Source organism: Leopardus geoffroyi, chromosome A2 (genome assembly GCF_018350155.1).
Source record: "Leopardus geoffroyi isolate Oge1 chromosome A2, O.geoffroyi_Oge1_pat1.0, whole genome shotgun sequence".
Taxonomy (NCBI): Eukaryota; Metazoa; Chordata; class Mammalia; order Carnivora; family Felidae; genus Leopardus; species Leopardus geoffroyi.
This window is the reverse complement of record NC_059331.1, coordinates 31,192,236-31,198,235: the sequence shown is the minus strand read 5'-3', so window position 1 is coordinate 31,198,235 and position 6,000 is coordinate 31,192,236.

Below are 6,000 nucleotides of genomic sequence, written 5' to 3'. Positions count from 1 at the left end.
TTCTCCCCTAGAGGCTCCAGAAGGGAACAGCTCTGCCAACTCCTTGATTTTAGCCCAGGGAGATCTATATTGGATTTCTATCCTACAGAACTTTAAGATAATAAATTTGTGTTGAGCCACCAAGTTTGTGGTAATTAGGTTCAGCAGTCAGAGGCAGAGACCAGGCTCTCCCATTATGTGGATGAGGAGTCTGGGGCTCAGAGACTCAATCTCTCAGTGAGAGATCGAGGCACTTTTACAGGATCACACAGGCTGGTCCCAATGATGGAACCCAGATTTGAATCCAGGTCTGCTACAAGACCATGTTTACACTCTGCTGCTAGGATTTACAGGATCAATTTGCATTCTGATAAAACCAATGAAGATGCTACCTAGGTCTCAGCTCCCACAACATAGATCTGGGCCTCAGGTCCCCTCTGAGCAATTGTCTGTATTGAAAAATGCACTCTTCATGAAGGCATGTGGCTCCACGCTAAGTTCCGTGGAAGCATATATCATTAATAAACGTGAAATTTGAAGAGGGTCTAGGAGCTTTGAGAGAGAAAGATTAACAAAGGACTTGTAAAAAGGGCAACGATGCTTGGGGCGATGTGTAAGCTATAGAGAGAATGTACAAATTCTAGAAGTAATGTGACAGTGGGGATCGACCAGAATAGACTCAACTGTCAGAAGAGACCAGAGGAGAAAATATCCAGGAGAAAGAAATGTCAATTCACAGAAAAGAAGGGAAAACGTTTTAAGTAAGAAAGGCTGTTGAGTTTGCATTTGACTTTTTTGTGTGTATTCCCCAAAGTGGCATGAAAACAAGTAATGTTTCTGGTAAGTAGGGAGATGACTTTAAGGTCATATGTGCCAGTGTCTTCAGTTCACAGCACAAGCCAATTAGACCCTTCTGGGCTGCAAGAGGGCAGACAATTAAAATATGAATAAAGGAGGGGCACCTGGGTGGCTCAGTCGGTTAAGCATCCGACTTCAGCTCAGGTCATGATCTCGCGGTCTGTGAGTTCAGGCCCCACATCGGGCCCTGTGCTGCCAGTTCAGAGCCTGGACCCTGCTTCAGATTCTGTGTCTCCCCCTCTCCCTGCTCCTCCCCTGCTCATACTCTGTCTCTCTCTGTCTCAAAAATAAATAAAAGCATTAAAAAATATATGAATAAAGGAGCAGAGGCTCAAAGACAAATGCTTTCTCAGCCACCAGGAAACCTATCAGATTTGTTACATTTCCTTCAACGGTTATGTTTGATCAACTGGGACGCCTATGCCTTTAGTGAAACTGCTCAACTAGACTTAAAATATTTCTACTTTCAGGAAGTCTTCCTTCCATTTTCATCACAGCCTTTTAATGTCCACTATACATTGTGCATGGAGGTCCAGAGCCAGGGCCACTCCTGGAAGTACTTGCTTCCAGCAGGTTCTAAGGAGCGTTCAGCCGAGCTGTAAAACCCAGCAAAGCCTCAGACTCCGAGGCGAGCATGTTAAGAAATCATTCTTAGTTCAGCCGGACCCTTAGCGACCTTAATGACTTAATCAACTTGTTCAGTGAATTGGGTCTGATTCTATTCACGTTGGCAAATGATTGTGACAAAAGCTATCCTTGCGACTCTTAGGGACTCAGCATCCCTATGGAAGGTCAAGTGAAGCACTTGATGGTCTGGGTCTTTGTTGAATGTGCCCCACTGGGACAAAGCACTTTTGGCTTAAAATGTAGTATAACAGTGGGGTGGCACCGTTGGGGTCTAGCAAGGTGGTTTAGACCAAGGCGTTTTGGACACAAAGAGACCTGGCCTTGAAAATGGGGATCTGCCTAGTTCTAGCTCAGTGACCTTGAGCTATAGGTTACCTAACCTTGACTAATCTCACTTTCCTCATCTGCTCAATGGGTGTGAAGATAGTATTTTATCTTGCATTTCCTGTGAGCATGAAATAGGGAAATGGGTATAAAGTGAACAGCAGTTCTCTGTGCAGATTGGAGGCTCAGGAGATATTAGCAGTTAAGAGCTATTTTTAGTAGTGACAGTGACAACAAGGATTTTGTCATCATCTCAATTCTCTGAACTTTAGTTTTCTAACCTCGTATAGGAGTAATACTAGCACCTCTCAGTGCTTTTGTGGTTAAATTGCCGAGTGCTTAGCTCAGTGGCTGGTGTGCTATACGTGCACACAAAAAAATGTTAGTGGTTATTAAAATTGTTGTCTTTGGGCAGCTAGACAATATCACATGGCATATTCAGGTTTAAGTCATATTTATATGCTAGGGACACTGGGGAGTTAAAAGGAAAAAAAAATCTCTTAGGATTAAAAGGAGAAGGACTTGTTCTAGTCTTTTCCTGGCATTGAGTTGGTGAAGCTCCTTCCTACAGCCAAACCTCGGTGTGGCAGACACTGTCGATGGCCCACCCATGGGCACCCATGGTTCCACCTCCTGGAACTCAGCACTGCATACAGACGGCACCAATGGCTCCTACCTGGCAGCACCTGCTACCCTGCCCGAAGCTCTGTATCCGCTGTAGTCACGCCCCCCATGCACAGCGTGGTCTGAAAGTGCTGGGGAATCCTCACCCTGCCAAAGTCACTGTTCAGCGACTGGCAGGAGTTGGTGGGTCCGTCTCACGCCTCCTTTGCCCCCTGGCGGGACTAAGTGTGAACACAGTGCTGCTTTTCACCTCCTGTTCTCCAGGGGGATTGAGCCCCGGGGGCCCACAGCTCTGCCCTCCTCCAGAATGCAAGATCAGTTGGCTCGCCTCCCTTCTTTCCTTCTCTTTCCCAATCCCCTACTTGTAGTTGAATTCTTGCCTCAGGGTCTACTTCTCTGGGGAACATGGCCACAAGGCATCCACCTTTTCACTGGGTCAAACGAAATTATAGTTGTTATGACCTTTGGACATCAAACTACAAGTGTTCTAGGTTCAGTGAAGACTTCTTCTGGTTCTTCTGTCAGGATTGAAGATTTCCCCACCCCAGTTCTGCAGACCTAGGAACCAGCTTAAACTATTGTCAAACAACCAGGCTGTAAGATCCATAAGCAGAGACGTTATGTCTGTCTTCTTCAAATCTGAATCCTCAGCAATTTAAAGCGGAGCTTGGCACATGGTAGGTACTCATAAATAGCTATTGAATCAATGGATGAATTAATTCATCCATTCTCGGCATCCTCACTGACAGGAAATTGCAAAAATAATACAGAGTCCCATGAGCCTTTTATTCAGCTTACCCCCAATGCTGACATCCTCTATCGCTGCAGCACTGTATCAAAGCCAGGAAGTTGAGAGAGGGGTCTTTTCCTTTTTTTTTGTAATTTTTTTTTAATGTTTATTATTTGTGTGTGTGAGGGAGAGAGACAGAGTGTGAGTGGGGGAGGGGAAGAGAGAGAGGGAGACACAGAATCCGAAGTGGGCTCCAGGCTCTGAGCTGTCAGCACAGAGCTTGATGTGGGGCTCGAACTCATAGACTGCAAGATCATGACCTGAGCGGAAGTCGGATGCTTAACTGAGACACCCAGGCGCCCCAAGAGAGGGATCTTTTCAAACCGAAAGTTGAATCACGTCATTACTCTGCTTATCTGCCTAGCGGCTTCCTACTTCACTTCGAATAAAGTCTGTTTCCTATGTCCTCACCGCGCTTTGTGGTCTGGTTCTTCCAGACTCTGCAGTCCCATCTCATCACCCTCCCCTTATGTGTCCCAGCTCCACCAGCTTTACTCTTGTCATTCATTTCTTCAAAGATGCTTGGCAGTCTCCTCTCCGAGGTCCTTGGATGTGCTCTCCTCTCTGCCTGACCTGTTCTCCCCATATCCGGTGCCTTCCCATTCTGCATGTCTCAGCTTAGACGACACCTTCTCAGAGAGGCTTTCACTGACCACCGTATTCCACTTCTCCCCACCCTTGTGCCTCATTTCTTCCCTACATAGCACGAATCAACGCTTAGTCTTACATATTTGGTTTGCTCCCTTGTCCGCTAGGGGAGTCTTTGAACCCTGAGTATGGGCTCAAAGATACCAGGAGCTATATTTTGCTCATCTCAGTACAATTACAAGTTTGACTTGTAGACACTCAGGCTTTTTAAGTGTGGACCAGGGTTAGACCTCAACATTGAGTAGCCAGCGACCATTTGTAGAGCATTGTACAGTCCATCGACCTTTTCTACATACGACCAGGTCGCTGTCCTATCAGGTCGGATTATCTGCATCGCCATTTTACAGACTGACGGTAGTAACGTTCACTGATTACAGCAGAAGGTGATTTCAATGCCCTAGGTAGCTCCCCTTGGCCGGCCTCGAATTTCAGCCACAGCTGTGAAGGGTAGTTACTGCTCATGCTGACAGTGATCCGCTTCACGAGTGCACCTTTCAATTCTCCCCTTTATCCCTCCTCAAGGCTTCCCTGGGGGTGGGGGGAGGACAGGGTGGTGGCGACACCCGTGCTCCTTCACCTCCTCCCATCCCAGCCTGTCACCGAACACTTATGAGGCTGGTTTCTCTGAAGTCACAGGAGCCTGCTCAATCTGTAGGCCAGCGCAACGGGGAGAGGAGGGAAAATTACCACCCCATGTGGGCTCTCACCCACTGGGGCCTGGGGGTTGGTAGATAAATACTCCAGCTTCTTTCCCCTGATGGAAAACCGCTGGGGCCACTCTGAACGTGACTCAGGAATCCCGTCCGTTTTCTCTCCTTCCCGGTCTCTCTCCTCCCCTTACCCCTTCACTCTTGCCTCCTGGAATCACCCTCCTGTGCTTCCAAACTCAGCGTCTCTTGGGTGTTCTCATGCCTTTACATGCCTTACCTTTCTCATCCCGATACCATCCTATGAGACAGACGTTACCATTATCCCCATCACAGAGAAGAGGGCAGGTGAATGAATGAGAAGTTAAGTGTCTTGCCAAAGGCATTGATTGACTTGCCCACATCCCCCCAGTGATTGAGGATAGTCCCTGGGGTGTTAACTCCCCTACATTTCCAGCCCGTGTTTGTCTCAGGCTGTGGCTTCAGGAAAGTCCCAGGGCTTTGGAGAGGGGATCAGTGGAAGAAACAAGAGACTCAAAGAAATGGCAGCACAGGGGGGAGTTTCACCCAGGCAAGTGGGATCGCAGAACCCACCTGTTTGTTCCACTTGGATGCCTTCCCTCCTTCCAAGGAAAGAAGGTTATGACTTCACCTTCCTACCCCGAAATACATCCAGGAGGAGCGAAGCTTCAATTCCAAGTTAGGTCTGGTGGACACAGAGAACTAGGCTCTCCTGCTGCCCTGATTGCTCCCCTTTTTAAAGGCCAGGTCTACTGCTTTTCTTCTTGAAACCAGAAGGAATAAAACCAGCTTAGTGAAATCCCTGTCGGATTACAGGAGCATCTCATTGTGAATCTGCAGCGGACCGTGGAAGCTCGTCTCTATCTCCACCAGGACAGGCAGTGCGTTCCATGGATCAGGGCCCCAGGGCGCTCTGGAGCTGCTAAGGCCGGTGAAGAGAAGTGCCGGTTATGCGAGTTTCTCCGCATCAGAGAGTTCACAACGGTATATGAAGCAGAGGCCACTCTCTCCTCCTGGAGAGCACTGAAGGAAGCGGTCACATCCAGCCGTGTCCCAGGAAATGAGAGGTGAATGGGGTGCCTCGTGCCAGGTCCCCCCTCCCCCTGCCCCTCACTGTCCCAAGCCCCGCCCGCTGCTGTGTAGATGTTAGCAGTCAAGGCCACCTCCTCCACCCAGGCTGTCCTTCAGTCTACACTTTACCCTGCAGCCACGGAGATCTTTCCAAAATGCTGATCTCATCGCGTCCCTCCTCTGCTTAAAATCCACTAGTGAGCTCCCTTAGCCTCTTGGGGATAAAGACAGAAATCCCAATCACGGCCGCCTAGCAGGGCACCAGCGGCCCTCGACTCAGAGAGGCCTCCTCCCTCATTGCACTCTGGCAACCAGACTTATCCATCCTGCCTCCCACCATCCGAGCTTTACAAGGCTGCTCTCTGCCTGGGATTCTCTCCCTCCCATTCCGTCCCTGGGAAACCTGGTGCA